General features: G+C 36.6%; 1 pseudogene; it reads left to right on the top strand.

The window, feature by feature from the left end:
* The first annotated feature begins 2,825 nt into the window (after positions 1-2,825).
* Positions 2,826-18,396, top strand: LOC149255118 (UDP-galactose/UDP-glucose transporter 4-like; annotated as a pseudogene).
* Positions 18,397-18,877: the final 481 nt, after the last annotated feature.

Genomic DNA, 18,877 nt, shown 5'->3' with positions numbered 1-18,877 from the left:
ACTACACTTATCGGCTTTAGGGGCTACACGATAGGGGGGTTGCGTGAAACAGGATGACGTCACAATACCAGAAGCCACGCGAAGGGTGTTGCGTTATGGAGTGAGATACCATGCAACATAGCTAGAAAATCACTGTTAGAGTCATTGTTCATGATTTGACATCCAGGAGACGGTTAAGAGGAGTGGGTGGGCGACATTTAAGGCTGAAATATTTGGAGATCTGCCACCAAATCAGCATTAATGGACAAGTTTTGGGGGGAACAGTCATATTTGAATTCAAATTCCCCTATAAATTACGTGTGCCAGTCTAGCAGAGAACACTTTGCACCCTTATAATTTTTAAGTTGTGTTGTCCGTTGCTTATGAATCGTGAGTTCTTTGAAGCTTTGATTGCAAGCCCCGTGTTTGATAAATTGCCTGAGTTAGACAGGAAATTCATTTGCGACATCATGTCAGGACCAGGTCCCGCTGAGACTACAAGCACTAGAGGAACTATCGCCTCTAAAGGAGCTGCTCCAGAAGTTGTGAGCATGAAGGCTTTGGCTGCTTTACCTACGACGCTGAGTTCGCCTAGGTTGAAGCCTACACTTGTGAGAGAGACCTAAAATCTGAAGAAAGACAAGCAAAAGAGGCCGGTGCCAGTGCGCGAGTCGTCTCAGAAGCATTTTGTTGCCCAGTCGCAGAAGAAGGATAAGCAGCCTGAGAAGGCTATAGATTTGGAGGTCAAAGAGGGCATTGAAGATATAGATGTAGAGGGCGAGGAGCCCATCAACAAGTTGCTTGAATACATCCCTCCACGTAAAGGGAAGATGAAGGTCACTAAGGACCCAGACTCGGAGAAATTCATCATTCAAACGCATCTGTTATCAGAGAAGATAACATACGAAGGTCTGCGCTTGGCACATGTTCCCCTTTTAAAGATGGAAAATTGGGACTTGGCTAACCATGAGAGGTTCCCCCACCTCGCGACAGAGAATTATATGAGGCAAGTGTATTACAAAGACTCAGGTGTCACTGAGTTAGAGTCAATTGAATGGATCCGTAGAGTAGAGCAATCTGGATTGTTGAACCTGCTATGGGTGCCCCACTACCACCACTCCAACATTAATACCACATGTATAAGGCAATTTCTTACTCTAGTGCATGATGGATGGTTGTGGCTTGGCGTGCCCATCCCCATCATGGATATGCTCATACACATGATCATGCACCTATCGCACGAAGGTCTGAATCCGGCCAAGGAGTTTGGCGAAAAGACAAGTGAGAGAGACTTGGCAGAGTGGATGAAGAAGAAATTTGAGCTTATCAAGAAGCTACACAGGTACTCCATAACATCCATCAATGATCCCATGGTAAAAATTGCCACCCAGATACTAGCCAGAAAGGTTATGAGGAAGTGTCACGCGGATGAGGTTCCGACGCCTATGATTTTGTTAGCTACACAATGCGTGAAGGGCATGCAATTTAACTAGTCACGCTACTTATGTAGTGAGTTCCTTGCAAATTGTCGCGAGGCCCAAGATGAGAGCAAGAACTTCCACTACGCATGGTTGCTACTCTCCATTGTGTTGGTTTCTTGGGATCTGTTGAAGGACAACTAGTTTCCTCTCGTGGAGTCCGGATTGCTAGAAGCTACAAAGTTTTTCTCCCTATGGGCCACGAAGGACCCCACGCAGGGCATTGAAACAAAAAATTTATGGGTATTGATGGAGTCGAGCTTCCGAATGGCCATCAACCAGCGCCCACGGTTTTCCTCAACTGTGTATGAACAACTATTTGAATATGCTGAGTTTAAGGCAGAATTCCACCGCGTTTACATCCAGGTGTGGAAGGACTGCACCAGAAGTGGTTTGATCTGCCATATCTAGTTACCGCTGATGCCATTCAGGAAGTAATCAAGTGCTGGCCATCATATTGGCATACTCCGTCCGATTTGGCTACAGGTTCCAACAAAGGCCTAGGAAGCTCAACAGAGAAAAAGTGGAAGGATGCAACAAAGTAGGCGGCATAGAAATTGGCTGCCATGTGAGGAAAGGAGGCTGAAGATAAGGCTCGAATGGAAAAGGAGCGCACTGCAAAGTAGCAGGCTGAACAAGAACAACGTGTATCTAAACAAAGCGGTAAATCCCCTTCACCCGAAACTGAGGAAGAGCAGTCGATGCAGGGTGGTGGAGGTGATGAGGGGCAGAGCACCCCATTTCGGGTAAGGAAGCACATGGAACAACACTAATAGGGGTCCCGAAAGAAGGCAAAGGAAAATAAACCATCAATGAATCCCATTATGCTAACAGAGGGTGATCTCAATGAGATCGGGGATAACGTGTGCGACACTACCGTTGAACTGTTGCAACAATTCGAGCAACAACACATGCAGTCATTAGGTAATATTCAGAAGGATCTGTGTGAATTGCAGATCCATACTAGCAGAATATAGGTGGGCACATGACAGGTCAGCGCCGCATAGACGAGCTTGGCACCAGGGACAAGTGAGGCTATCGAGTTGGTCAGGACAATGGACCTCAAGACCGTTGCACTGCCAGAAGGGTCCTTGAGCACGGAATCGACCGATGGCAAGATCATCGTTAGCACCCTGAAGAACATCGGTCTCAACATTGCAGTGCTCCCCAACGAATATCTTCATGCGTTGTAGACAAGTGTGATAGCGGAATTGAGCGCGGGAGTAACACGCTCTTAGTTTAATCAGTGAGTACAAGGTGAACGACGAACAAATGTTCACCGAGAAGATGGAGTCCTTAAAAGAAAGGGATACAATCTAGGTGCAGAATGCCCATTTGGTGGTAGCGGTTGCAGTGGCGTGTTGAACGATGCCGGAGTTGCACATCCCTGAGGAAGCACAACTAGAGGCTATGATCCAAAAATTTGCTACGACTGTTCGCAATGCAAAGGAAGAGGTGGTTAGAGATCAATTTGAAAATCATGGAGCTGGAACTCAAGTCACAACCTTCAACTTTGCCCGAGGTCAGGGAACAACGCAGCGTTATGTTTAAGGAAGGGATAGCTACTGTGGATCGCAGTTGTTGATTGCACAACTTTGTTTGAACAAGCCATGGAAGTGGTGACGACCCTGTAGGAAGATCCCACCGTGCAGATATTGAGTATAGAGATCTGCAAGCTCTAGCAGTAGTATGGCGAAGTGAGGGCGACGACGCGCTCCATTGCTACAGTGCGCCTCGCCAAGTTGCAAGAGGAAAAGCAACGCCTTGCACAAGTGGAAGAAGCACAGAAAAAAGAGGTAGTGCTTAAGGCACATTTGGGTCCTTGGTTGGAAGAAGCGTACCTAGTATCAGCCTACATTTAGGAAAAGCTGATGAACTAACAGCTTACATAGCAGAAGATCAAGCGAGCCGGAAAAGGACCAACTATAGAGCAATTGGTTGAAAAATTGAAGCAGGTAGCCACGCAGAGTGCGGTTGAAGTAGTAGTTGTGCATGTGGAGCTGGGGGATCTTTGTAGCAAGATCACCGCGCCAATCGAGTGACTCAAGGGTGAGTCACGACCTTTGTGTTGGGGGCCCATTGGGATGGGGTCCCCTGGGTCAGTTTTGGGGCAAAATCCCAAGTTTTGATGTAAAAATATGTAAAGTCTGCACAAATTGTAGATGCAGAGTGCAGAGTTAGTTAAGAGTCAAAAAGTGTTTTTACCCTCATTCATGTAAACTTGAGTCAGTTTTTGAAGATCTACCCTTGGTCCACAGACCATGGCATTTTATAAATATGTGTGTCTTAGAGAGTCTAAGGCAGATAGAAGAGATAGAAGTCTTTTTCCTATGGGTATGACGGAAGGAGTCTAGAGAGTTAGCACAAGAAAGTAAGAGGAAAGGCTTTGTAGTTGAGTGCAAAAAGGCCTAGAGTAGTTTTGCAACTTAGTGCATAGACCCCTGCAGTTGAGTGCGCAGGGAAGTATTGAGTCTGTAAACCTATACTGAAGATCAACAAAGAAGAATTTTGCAAAAAATCCAGTGTTTTATCTCTTTACTTCAGTTATGTATGATTAGGATAAATGCTGTGAGATGCATTGATACGCGGATTTACTTTATATGTCTTATTATCTGAACACAATTAATGTTAAGTGATTAAGCGAAGATCATAACACTTTCTGTTAAAGTTATCAAACACTTAGGTAGATCTAAGTAAATATTGATTTAAGGGTAATCTATGGTGCATGTAAGTAGCTAATTTTCCTATTCAGGGTCCGCAAAAGCCAGTCGTAGACCTTCACAGAGGTCTATAAGCCGATTGAGGGGAGTTACAGCACTAAGCCTTAAGGGCTTAGAAATCTGCGCGAAGGCATATCTAGGTCATAGAAAGACATCACACTGATCTCTAGATGCGGAAACTTGGTTCCAGGATCCCTCGATACTGCTTCGAGTGAGACTTCAGTCTGTACTATGCAGATTGATGCCGAAAGGGCCAGTAGTGTAGGTTTTTTTTAGCGCAACTAACTCTGAACCTAGGTTAGGACCCACTAAGCCAACAATCACATGCATTGGACCTAAGCCAAACCCCCTCTGTATCGGGTCTCTGCCATGCTCAGGTATTCTTTTCCATGGGATGATTGAAGGATTTTAAGTTCCCTAAAAAGTCAACAACTATGTTTCAAAGGTGTAACATGACCATGGCAGCTTATGGGATGCCTACCCCCAATGGTCCTAACCTGAACTATAAATTTTTTGGTGGCCCTTGTGGGGAAACTTAATTGGTTCAAGTTATGGTTACTTTTAAGGAGTCTTAATTCACTTATGGAGTGATTTTGTAAGCCAAAAAAGACTAAGTACCCAAAACTTCGAAAATTGGTTGACCCTGAGTAAAAAGTGTATGGAAGCTTAGTGTGTGATACAAGTGAACATACAAAGTGTGATAAGATGTGGATATGCGATGATCCTTTATGATCTCCTTTTAATTACTCTAACTATTTATTGATCCTTGCATGGAAAAAAGAAATATATTATGGATTATGGGCCACTTACTCTTTCCTATTGAACTATGTGGATTTTAACAAGGGAGGTGGAAATTCAAATGCTCTCAAGAAAGTTTTCATGTGCAAGCCCAGGTTTGTCTAAGAGACGCAAAGGAAGTAGATATTACTTACTTTCTCTAATAAAATTTTCTCCTAGTCCCTAAAAATGATGAATGAAATGCTTTGGTCAGTAGCAAGAATTATGGATGATGGACCACTTATTCCTTTTCTAATTAAGCTATGTGATTTGCATAAAATTTCAGCAAAATAGGTTGGAAAACATATGTGGAATTTGGCCACTTAATTTTCTCCCTAATTAAGCTATGTGTGCATTTGCAAATGCAAAATAATAAAAAATACTCTAATTTCTTCACCAATTGGGGTTAGTAAAGCAACCAGGGGTATTAAACAGAAAATACAGAATGTTGAAGTGAAGGCAATTCACTAAAGGCTGTCAATCACCTAAGAAAGGTGACAAATACAAGGCTCATTTTTTCTTTCTATTGACCGTGCGTGTTTAGCGCACACAGACGGGCGTTCGCGTCTGTCAGAGAAAAAGAAATGTGGGCGAGAAGGAAAAGGAAACGTTTCACTTCTTTGGGCTTAGAACATGTCCTTGTGGTCTGTAAAAATTCCATAGAGGTGTTGAGTGTCCTGTAGGATGGTTGTGCAAAGAGGAGGTCCTGCAAAAACAATCTTTATATTAATGAAAAGATAACAGTATGGCCGCCATTCCTATGGTGGTGTTTTTTGGGAATAAGTGTACCAAAAGACACCTCCTAAGAAATTCATTGTTCCCTACAAAGGATCACAGTAAGAATTGGTGTTGTTAGTGGACAAACTTAAATAAACACAACATTGTAAATAGTGGAAAAAATGCACACATAAACATATTAATTAAACAAAGAGGTAAATACACAAACAATGCTCAAATGGAGCAAATAAATCAATAAGATAATCTAAAAATCTCCCTTTATTGATTGGTGGTAGTGGAGGTTGAATGGAATAGATGAATATTAGACAATTTAAGAGAATTCTTTGAGCTATGGAGCCCAAAAATCCTCAGCAAGGGGGTTTCTCTTCCTCGATCTCTTTGCAAGTTTCTCCTCTCCTTCAAAGAAGTATGAAGACTCTCCAATGGTGGATTCCTTTTCTCTCACTAAGATGATGGATTGCTTAGAAGAAATATGGACAACATTCTAGTGTTCTTACCTTATTTGGCTTCATAATGTAATGGTGGTTTGCTCATACAACAATTTGGATAGCATAAAAATGTTTGATATTTTCATTCTCCCGTGGCCTGTTTATATAGAATTTTTTGAATTCTTCTTCCCCCTATTTGTTCATGCATGATAACGACACATGAGTAGGAAAAGATGATTCCATTGAGGGTTGCATATCTCCAAGGCAACTCAATTTCGATAGTATTGGGCTGAGCTCATGTCAGAGAATCTGCCCTAAGTGTGTAGAGTGGTCTTGGATCATTGAGTCCTCCTTTTCTGCAACTGTGCGGCTTTCGAATCATATTCCATGTGTGCAATTATCGAAGTAATAGATGCACGACCTTAATTATTTTTTCTTTATAAACTTTGGACTTTGGGAGAACTTTGATTTTTTAAACTTCATGATGTATTAAGCTGGAAACTATTCGCTTGTGCATTTTGCTGGACACTTTTTAGTGTCTTCTGGATTGTACTAATAGGTGTATGATTTGCTAGTGTTAACACTCCTAATTTGAATAAATATTGGAAATAACCTCTAAAAATCACATTATTTAACCCCTTACCAATACGAATCCAATACACCTTCCAATTTAAAAAACCTCTACTTTCACTAGATATTGTAGATATCCTTTTTTAATAACATTTTTTATACCCCTTTATTTTTTAATTAACTTTGCGCTCCATTTTTTATGCGTGCCTATATAAAAAAAATTTACCCCATAATATATGCACAATATATTATGTCATTTTTTCCTCAATATACATCCCCCAATATGAATGCACATGGTATGATATTGGTCCCCTAGAGAAGCCCCCATGGGTGATGTAGAGCATGCCTTATCAATAGGTTCAAGCCTTCTGCTACAAATAAAAAGATATATGGGGAGAGTGCATTCCCCTATCTGATACCTCTAGAGGGAGTGAAGGTAGTAGAGGGGGAGCTATTAAGCAGAATGGAGAAGAAATATTTTGAGATAAGAGTCAATACCCATGTAATCCATTTGGTGTGAAATCCATATGCCTTGAGAACATGATAAAAAAATTTCAAACTTACCTTCTCAAATTCTTTAGACATATCCAACTTTATTAGCATTCCTGGCTACCTCGATGTGCATAGAGAGTGGATGTGCTTTTGAGCCAGAATCATGCTATCTAAAATATGTCGACCCTCAACATAACTTGTCTGCTTCGGAGAAATCAATCCAGCAAGAAGAGGCTTGAGCCTATTTTCCATTGTTTTAGATATTATTTTTAAATGATCTTGCATAGAGCGATTGGGCGATAGTCTATTGGGGGGGAAGCCTTAGTCGATTTAGGCATTAGGGATATAAAAGTTGCATCGAATGTTGAGAGTAAGGAGGCATTTTTTCTTGGGGTCTTCCACCACTTGCCATACATCCCTGCCCATGATACTCCAACTACCTTGATAGAATTATGTTGTGAAGCCATTCAGCCCAAGGGCCTTGCTTCTTAAAAGATTCATGACAACTTCCTTAACTTCTTGCATTGTAATTTCCCTTAATAGCATGTCATTTTCTCTGCAATGACCAATTTTGTGATATGCTAAACAATTTTTTGTATTTAGAAAAATGTCTTCAAGATCCATCACATGAAAGAATTATTTGTCGACGCGTTTTGAACCAACTAATGTGGTTCATCATCAGGATGAAAAGATGGAGAAAATTTGATCCAACGAAGGTATATAAAAAGAAAAATGACTCAAAATAACCGTTACAAAAATGATTAAAATAAATCGATAATAATCATACAGAAATAATAAATTAATATAAAAAATTATTATAATATTAATAAAATGACTTAGGGAGATAATCTTTATTAAAATGAAGACAAGATAGTATTAAAAAAATAAAAAATAAATGGGGAAATAAGATAGTAGTAAGGAGAAATAAATAAAATCATATATATACATATATAAAGAGGAAAGATGATAATAAAACTATAAATAAGGAAAATGATGAAATTAAGGATAAATATGATAAAAATAAGAAATTTCTTAAAAAAATAATAATAAAATAAAAATATAGGTAGATATCATATTAATAATTTAAGATAAGCATTAGGGATAAAGGGTTAGGAATATATATATGTGTGTGTGTGTGTGTGTGTGTGTGTGTGCGTGGGGTTACGATAATAACGTATAAATTAAGGCAAAAGGCTAAAGTAATAAAATTAAGGGCCAGGAAAATAAAATATAAATAAAATGTAAATTAAGGGTAAAAGATTAAGATGATATATATATATATATATATATATATATATATATATATATATATTAAATACTAAAAATATTTCTATTCATAAAAATAAAATAAAAAAACGGTGGAACTTAAGAAGAAGAGAGTTTTGAGAATTTGGAGGAGAGAACCGGGATCATGTTTCTACTATTTTTCCAGCCATCATCTCTATTTATATTGTTGGCGACTCTCTTTTCGATCTCTATTGTCTCTTTGAACTTCCTATGATAAAAATGAGAAACGTTAGCAAGGATAGAAGCATCCTCTATGCAAATGTGATGCTTTGTTTTAACAAAATGTTCAGCAAGAGCCAAAGCGCGAGAATAATTATGTCAAATGTCCACAACGTGCTCTTGAATTATACGCTTAGTAGACCGACTAGTTTCACCTATATAAGGTTTCCCGCAAGAACAAAGGATCATGTAGACCCCCTTAGTGTTAGAGGGATCAATTCGGTCTTTGATAGACTAAAGAGAGGCTCTAATAATATTGAGTGGATTAAAGGTTGTAGAGATATTGTGTCCCTTAAGAATGTGAGCCAATTTATCTATTGTTCCTTGAATAAAAGGGAGGTGAATAGTGGCAATAGAATTGTTAAGATTAACCTTATCTTTAGGTCTTTTTGTTTCTATTTGGAAGGCTTTCAGGCCTTGGTGCTTACTATAACCATTGTTCATAAAAACCTCTAATAGATGAGTCTTCTCATCACTTATGTGAGAATAATTAGAGATGTTGAGGGCTCTGGTAGCAAGGGTGTTTAAAACACCAAATTTTTGAGTCGGATGGTGATGGTAATTGGCATGGAGATATTTCTCAGTATGATTTTTCTTTCGAAAGACTTGATGGGAGATAGATCCATCCTCTTTCCAAATCATGAAGACATCAAGAAATGGAATGCTTCCATTAACTTCAATCTCCATAGTAAATTTAATAAATTCAGACAGGTTATTAAGATGTTGTTTAAATATTTTGAGATTTTCTAGACCATGGGGCCAAATAATGTAGGTATCGTCCACATACCTTTTCCAAAGCTTAGGTCGAAAGGGCACAGAAGTCAGGGATTTAGCCTCGAAATATTCCATGAACATATTTTCTACAATTAGGGAGAGAGGGGATCCCATAGCAACTCCACAGGCCTATTCAAAAATCTCATCTTGAAAGCTGAAGAAAGTAAATTTTAAGCAAATGCTAACTAATTTGGTTGTATTAGGGTCAGTAACGTTTTTAATGGTGTAAATATCTTCATTAATGGGGATCTTAGTAAAATAAGAAACAAAATCAAAACTAACCAAAATATCATTAGTCTCTATTTTAAAATATTTAATTTCATTGATGAAAGAGTAAGAATCTTTGACAAAAGATTTAGAATTACCAGCAAGAGGAATGGGTTTTGTCAGTAGAGATTACAAATGTTGAGAGGGCTTGATGAATTTCATTTTGATCTTATACATATTGATCGTTTGAAGAATTAAGTTGATTGATGCGATTTTGAATGCGATAGTTGACCATTAGTTTATGAAAGAATTTGAATTTGCATTCCCCCTCCTTGAGCCATTTTACCCTTGAATTATGTTTGTAGAGAATTTATCTTAGGCCAATATTTTTGTTACTTGTTGGTGTAGGGCACTTTCCTTTTCCTTTAGGATTTCAGTGCTACCTTCTGATATGATAGTTTACTGCACTTGTTTCATTTCTTGTTCGAGTTGGAGCTTATCTTGAAATATATAACTGAAATCGTCCTTATTCCATGTTTTTAACTTTTTCTTTAAGAATCTGAGTCACTGCTAAAATTTGAACCCTATGCTCCCTTGAATCATTGTGGAATCCTTTCACCATGCTTCTAGATTTGTTAAAAAAATGAATGCCTCAACCAAAAGGCTTGAAATCTAAATGACTTATTTCAAGGTAATGAATTCCAACCCAATTGCAACTCAATGGGCCAATGGTCAAATCCATAGCTAGGTAGTATAGTGGTTTGAATATTGATTCCTTATAGGAGCAAAGATTATGTGATGAGGTAACAATCCAATATTGAGGCCACTTGGTGAGATTCCCCTCTTTTGTTGTTACATGTATAAATTCCATTTCTTGTTTCCATATATATTAGCTCGTAGATGTTAATTAATGAATTGAAGATTGAGGCCTCTTCATTCAACTTTATGACTCCGCCTTTCTTTTCCTGTAAGGATCTAATCATATTGAAGTCTCCTACAATGATTCATTGGTTCTAGTGAACGGGTCTCGTTTTTGTGGACAGGTGAGCCAGAAACAACCTTTTGCCTTGTGGAATGGTTGGTCCATAGACATTTGAAATAAAGGTTGACTGGGTTGAGCCTATTGGATGAAATGGGTTGTGAGGATTCAAGGAAGGTAGAATGAATCTTTGAGTGTGACTGTTGAGGGGTTCCATATGATCACTAGACCTTTATACGTTCCCCTTGCACATTGGGATATATATTCACTATTTTTCGAGAAGGTGCATATTATATTTTCTAGTTGGTGCTATCTACATTTTGTTTCTTGCAAAATTTGTATATCAGGCTTTTCCTTAGAGACTAGGTTTTTCAGGATCTGGTGCATAGATCTATTGTTCAAACCTCTAGCATTCCAAGAAATGAGCTTCATCATTAATATTTGGGAATGGAGGGGAAGATGGAAGTCATGGGTGCCACTCTACCCGAATTAACTAGAAATTCCCTAAGATCATGTAGGGACTAACTGTTTGATTTTCTGCCTTTCTTTTTCAACTCCCTTACGAAGAGTGAATAGTCTTGAGGGAATTGTGTTTTATTTCTTACAAAGAGAAAGAGGACAGGGGAGGGAGAGAGGTACCTGATCCATTAACTATGTGCAGGAGCAAGACTTTATGGAAGAGATAAGCCCTGACTGATGAGTTGTATTTAATCTTCGAGAATAGTTGTTGGATATGTCCTTTTCCATTCCTCTGTTATTTTTTGCAAGTCCATGTCTTGCAACTCTAGATCTAGTAGCTCTTCTTCCTCCATTAGGGATGGGAGTTCTTTTTTAACAATATTGTCATCATTGTTTGCTTCTAGGGATTTCTTCGTCCAATCTTTATATCAATCACTCAAATCTCCTTTTGAGGATTGGTTCATGGGGGCCTTCATCCTTGCCCTGGTCTTGAGGTTTTCCTCTTCATCTTATTGTAAGACTGTGTATCTATTTCCCTATTGGCTGTTTTGGGGGGCAGTGTTGTTACCCCACATTCGAGATGACCTTTTTCTTATTGTTACTCTCTTAAATCCATCATCTTAAGTCGATTGATTAGTTGAGAGGTTGCCTGCATCCACTTACATGGGATTTTTCGGACAATACCTGAAAAGTTGCTTGTAGTCATGGCATTGTGTATAGTGAAAATGGATTTGTTCATAGTCGGTGGATTACTCCCATACTTCTTGTACGCATCTTATATGAATTATTGTTGGTAAAGGCTTGGTGAGGTCCATGTAAACGCATAAACGGGCATAAGACGTGTATCTTTTAGTTTTGGTGATATCAAAGAGCATCACGAATTTCCCCTTGTGTTTCCTATATGAGCCAAGATTTCATGGTCCTAATACTCTTGAGGCAAAGAATATAATCTGATCCAAAATGGTAAGAATGAGAAATCTTACTTTTTCGGATTAAATCTCGGCACCCATGGCTTTATGAAGAGGCTTGCTGAATTCATAAAGTATGGGCCTCCTTTCAGAATCTTGTCCTGATCTGAGATATTATTGAAGATTACGTTGAAGAATCCATTGGGAATATCTCAGATTATGTTGAAGAATCCATTGGGCCCCAGTTTAAGCTCTGGTTCCCCTTTGATTTGCTAGTTCTTAGGTAACCAGTTTAATAGGAGTCGCTTCATTAGCCACGGGCTAATGAATTTACAGATAAGTGCTTTCTCTTTCATCTTTTCCATAGTAGTCCGTAATTTCTCTAGTGCGATATCAAGCATGGGGATCTCCTTGGCTTGTTGATGACATGGGTTAGGTTTTTGTTGTGTGTTGGTGCTTCGATTACCTACAATGTCGACTCTTATAGGTTGTTTGTAACTTGGTCCTGTAGTTATAGTTATGTTATCATGCGAAGTGATGTTATCATGCGAAGATTGTTGAGTATAGTGATTGATTGGATTTCGTTGCATCAATTGCTGGGAAGAGTTGTTCACTGTTTTGTGTGGGGTATGCGGTGATGCTTGATTGGCTACCACCGATTTGAAGGAGGGTCCTCTACCCCCTCCCCAAGGGGGCGCCATGTGAGTTGTTTAGTCTTTGACAAATATGATTCGCTCAAAATTCCAATTGCAGAACTGAGCTCAAACCTCCGTAATTATAAAATTAAAAAATATATATTAGAAAGTTAATTTATTTTATTTTTTAGATTAAAAAAATTTAAGATAATATAACACTTAATAAATTAAAAATAAGTTATAATGAATAATAATTCAAATTTTGGTAAAGATAATAACATTAAATAATTTATACTTAAAATTTAATAAATCTAATTAATATTTTTAACTCAACAACGAATTTAAAATATCAATTGAATAATTAATATAACACAACAAAAAAATTAAAATATCAATTCAATAATTAACATAATGCATTGAGAGATAATAGATCATTTTGAAATTAATGTCTTTGACCAATATTGTAAATTAAATAATTTAAATATTTTCGTTATAATTTTTTAATAATTTCATTTTGAAATATAATAAGAAAAACAATAATAACCATTATTATTATTAATGGTTAATTATAAATAGTAAAAAAATTAGCATACACATATTTAGTGTAAGTGTAACATATATATTTAAGTATCGAGATAATAATTAAGCACATAGTGAATCTAAAATAATAAATTCTTTCTCCATCTTAAAATATTTGCATCTCGAACTCTTGTGTGACATTTCCCGATGGAAAAAGGTCCCCGTTTGTGAAAAGTAGTGAAAGTAGCTACGGAGGATCCACACTCGGCAACTCTAACAGTGGGATTAAATCTACCAGTTTTAAAATTTGACAATCAAGGTATAATTTTTTACTTCTTATTATTTTATATTAATATTTTACTTCTTATTATTTTATATTAATATTTTTCATATCTAGATTAAGAAATTATTAATATTATATTTATATATTAAAGTTTTAGCTTTTAATTTTTATTTTTGGATGTTTATATTTTTTATTTTTCAAATAGTAAATTATTAATATTATAAATGGATATAATATATTTTTTTTATAAATAAAAATTTATTAAAAATTTTGATATTTAAAACATTAAATTAAATAATTATTTATTTTTTTAATATGAAGTTAAATTATTAAAAAAATAAAAATAAATTATGTATTAAATTTAATTATTATTAAAATGTATATAATATTATTAAAGATAATTTTAATGTTAATGGCACGCGAGTGCATGGTTCAATGGCGGGGCTGACGGCTTACACGCTCCCCGCCCAGTTTCGATCCTCATCAACGACGCTGTTGTGCAACAATTATGTGTATTTGATTGATGTGATGTATTCATATGTAAATATTTGTACAAATGGCTTAATATAATGATTCTTCAGGGGCCTAGCCACCCCCATTTAAAAAAAAAAAAATTAATGCTAATGACCAAGAATATTGATTTTTAAAATATTATTGAAATTGAATTTATTTTTGGTTTTGGAATAAAACCCAAATTTTTTATAATTAGATAATATTTTAATGTTCTCAAATGTGGAAAAATGCAAAGAAATAAGAATGATAATGGTTCTCCTCATTATTAATTGACAACTTAATTATGATAAGTTTTACCATTTTCAAAGAAAAAAATAAACGGAGTGCGTTTCTTCTTAAGCATGAGATTAAAGTGCAATTGGATGTAGTATTTGATTTCATGCATAGGACTAAAGAGGGATGCTACTTGAAAGCACATGATCCCATTGTTATTGCCATAAGAATGACAAGGAAGGACAAATCGTCTTTTAGTTTTGGAATAAGATCAAACATTGTGTTTTATTAACTAAAACCTAATCTTCCATAAACAAAAACAAAAAAAAATAGATTAATATAATCCAAAATCTAAAAGCACACGACAATAACTAATCTACTCTATATCAATTATGGTAAGACGTGGGAATGTATGGAGTGACTTCTTTCCTCTGTGGATTTAACTTTGCCTTCATGGCCTTGATGAGTCAAAGTAAGGTGGCGTTTGGAGAAATTGTGAAACTATGTTCGACCATGTAGAACATAGAACTATGTTTGAGCATGGTTAATTATGTTAGCCATGATGACCATCACCAAGTATCATTTAACCAAGTTCATAGTGGTTGACCATGTTGTCTATATTTGGTAATGGATGAACATGTTCACGATACTTAACATGTTGTCTATGGTTGACCATGCTTAACTAATTCAATTTGAATGTCTTATTTCCATAAGAGTTCTAGTAATTTAACATAGGGAATTACATATGACCCAATCAACATCGAGATAACATCCACTCCATCGTCTAACGCATTCTCGAAGGCAAAGAGCAGGTCGGAGGTCACACAGTGAGATACCCAACAAACTTTGTAGACCACAGTACGTGCTTTGAGTTTCATTTGTTTGAAGATTGTGTGCGCGTACTCCATCATGTTGGCTTTGTCAATGAACTATCGTGCGATGACGTAGGTAGTTTGTGTGCCGTCACCTTGTGAGTCCCAAACTGAATGGATTTCCACTATCTTGTCCAAGGGGCCAAATGTGGCTTAGTAGCCTTTGTAGAAACACCCTGCTCCAACCAATACAACCACATCAACGTAATAATAAACAAGATGAAATGTTAGCATGTAAGAATGTGAAAATATTAATTACTATTTTAAAATTCTATATTTAAAATTAAACAACTTGCAAGATTTAGAGTTTTTTATTACAAATTTTGTGTGCATGTAAAGTTTTAGTAAAAATAAATATTTGTTTGTCATCATTATGTTGAATGCAATTAAATTTAGTTGGTTATTTTTATTTTATAAATAAAATTATGAAAGGATATTAACAACAAAATGTTAATAAAAGTATGAAAAAATATTAACAACAAAATGTTAATAAAAGACATAATGCTTCATATCAGTAAAATTTAATATTTTGTTCATTTTAAATAATTGTTTAGTGAATTTAATTATGCATGCTTCCACCTACTAAGAAAAGTACCTCTTCAATTGTCACATAGTCCGACATTGAATTTAAAATGACACATTACTTCACACGTTTATATAAATTTTCCAAATAAAAAGAGAGAAACGAGTAATCATGAATAAAGCACGACCATCTGAAAAACAATATGATGGTATCAAGTTCACACCAAAGCCTTTTATTTGTTTAATTAAATATGAAACAAAATTGTCGAGCCTTTGTGCCATCTTGTTGTTTGAAGTTTGACTTAGATTTCTCATGGAATAACATTGTCGAGCCTTCATGCCATCTTGTCGTTACTCTTGAGGCTATCATTGCATTATCAAATTTTATGTTACATAAATATTGATTCTATATACTAAAAATATTAATATTTACGTCGTAAGGCGTTCCCCTCTGAAAACAACTCCCCTCTCACATTACGTGTACATTTGTGTGCCCTTGATTTCTAGTGTTAGATGATTAAAATGGTTTCAACCATCCGATTAATTCTACTGGTATTAAATTAGTTACAAATTATAAGACTGACCGCAAGTAGCCCTTTCTCGGCACTATCTATTGTGTGGAACGGACCGACGATGAAAAACTGGGGAAGAAGACACAACACAATGATGGGGACAATGGCTGATGTGATGGAGACAATGGCTAATGCCTTCTCTGCCAGGCCATGGTTTAGGGCAATATTCGTTCCTTAGATAACGTTGAAAAGGAGAATCCGTTCCCCATTCTCTGAATCACGGTGATCCCCTTGTTATCTATTGTTATGTGTCGGGCTATGGGCACCACTACCCTCTTATAAAATGGCAGCCATGCGATGAGAGTCAATAGAATGATCTTGCAGGTATTTGGAAGTCGTTGGAGTCGAACCTCCAATCCATGGTCTAGGCCTTCCCCATTCTCTGAATCACGGTGATCCCCTTGTTATCTATTGTTATGTGTCGGGCTATGGGCACTACTACCCTCTTATAAAATGGCAGCCATGCGATGAGAGTCAATAGAATGATCTTGCAGGTATTTGGAAGTCGTTGGAGTCGAACCTCCAATCCATGGTCTAGGCCTGCAGAAAAATGAACGTGTTTTTTCTGCACGACTATGACTTTATTGGCGATTCCGCAGGACAATATGGGCACTGTTCTCATAATAGTTTTGAGCCCTTGTTTCTGCAGAAATGTTTCTTTATACGGGTGAGGTCCCCAAGAGTCCTGGATGGATCATGTTGGAAAACAGGTGGGTTCTGGACATAAATAAACCCTCCTCCTGATTTCTTTAGGGGTTCTTTGCCCGAGCTTCCATGAGAGATTATGCCCCATGCTATGCATTTGTAGGTTTTGTTCTCTCTGAAAACCTTTGTTGCAGACTTCGATTCGTTTGTTTTGTTTATGATTGGTGCAACTATGGATGGTATTTCACCTTTATACAAGGATTTGTGTATTTGGCACTTATCTATCTCAATGGATTCAGAACAAGGGATATACATAATCCATGGAAAACATACGTAAACCTCTATGTTGTACTCATGGGATCTCAAGGATTAACCAAGGGATCTCTAATGTTTCTTAATTATCCTGCCCAAATCATGTTCAAGTCTACCAAGGTAGGGTTTCTCTTTATATATACTCATTGAGTTTACAATATATTTCTTTTGAGGTTTCTACCATGGCTAATAAATCTGAATCATTACACATTTTTCCGGTTATGATTATGGGAGCCTTTATACCAGGCTTAACGCGAAAGTATCCCTTGGAGGAATAAATCACAACTATATTTCTTGTTGTTGGTTTGATAATCTTCACACTAGCAGATGCCCAAACATCCCCAAATTTCAGTGTATGGGGAGTTATTATGGTCTGTGGAGCTCTAATTTTGGATGCCTTTTTCGGCAACCTGCAAGAGGCCATATTTACTCTGAATCCTTCTACTACACAAATATGGTCCATACCTAGAAAGCCCTAATGCAAAAATGTTTGTGAATTAATCCTTTATTAATTTTATATTATTTGAATTATATAAGGCTCAATACAACTTGCTCAACACTGAGAAATATTGTAATTGATGCTCCCGGATGGAAATGTTGTTCTACTCTACTGCTATGGGAATCCCCTTCTTGATTCCTCCAATGATTTTGACTGGAGAGCCCTTCAAAGCCTGGGAAGCTCGCTTACAAGTATATGATATTTCCTGTTAATTTCTATTCAAATATTTGGGTTTTGAAACTAAATTTATTAGTTCCTGAAATCTCTAGCCATAGTCATCTTTTGTGAAAAAATTGTTCTTTCTAAAACTGTTTTTGGTTTTTTTTGTTATGATTTATAACAACGCTTGTATGTTTATCTCGCGCTGATATTCGAAGCAACAACCACCTTCGTAGGCCAGTTGTTTGTTCTATGTTTATTAGCAATCTTCGACGCTGCCACAACTGCCATGGTTTGTTACAGATTGGATCATGACCATTCTGGTCATCTTGATATGCTAAATTTATTATTGATATTCACTTATTGAGATTTTGTTTTTGTATAGGTGAAAACTGCAAGAAAGGCGGTAACATTGCTTCTATCATATATCATATTCACAAGGCCTATCATGGAGAAGCATGCAACTAGATTGCTTCTGATAGCCATGGGAATTATATTGAAAATGCTTCCAAATCCCATGCCTAATACCACGAGAAAACAAAACCACTGTGAAGCTTTTAGAAATCATCACTCCAAAGTGGTTTCTTCTTCCAAAGAAGATTTAGAAGAATGCGGGGCACTTAAATTAGATACATAATCATGTTGTGATGTGTTGTATATTATATTAACAAATGGGCGGTCAAGGTTTTGAATAGTTAATATTGTTAGTTGAGTTAAATATCCTTTGAGTTGGTGAAGGATGTTTTACTACATAGAGCAGGTGCAGACCTGGTCAAGTTCTACCTTGTTATGATGATACATTCAATACATTCAAAAAATTTAAGGGTTTTTCAAACTTCAAAAGATGAAAATTGACAATATTCATGCAGAAAAAGAAATCACTGCAATTTTGAGTTAAATAACTTCTACAAGAGTTATGTTATAGATATATTACTGCAATTTTGAGTTAAAAACTTTTACAGGAGTTATGTTACAAATTTTTTCGGACTTGTAGGTAAATGCTTGTACAATGGACCTATAATCATTGTTTCTCACTTTTAATTGAACATGAAACAGAATTGATCGCTGCAGTTTGTGCTACCTGGTGTTATTACAGAGCTTGTTAGAGAATTAAACAA

Source organism: Pinus tabuliformis, chromosome 7, assembly GCF_031772625.1.
Source record: "Pinus tabuliformis cultivar Carrire ecotype Pingquan chromosome 7, CPIR1, whole genome shotgun sequence".
Taxonomy (NCBI): Eukaryota; Viridiplantae; Streptophyta; class Pinopsida; order Pinales; family Pinaceae; genus Pinus; species Pinus tabuliformis.
The sequence above is the reverse complement of the archived record's forward strand: the minus strand, read 5'-3'. Positions and strand labels throughout refer to the sequence as shown.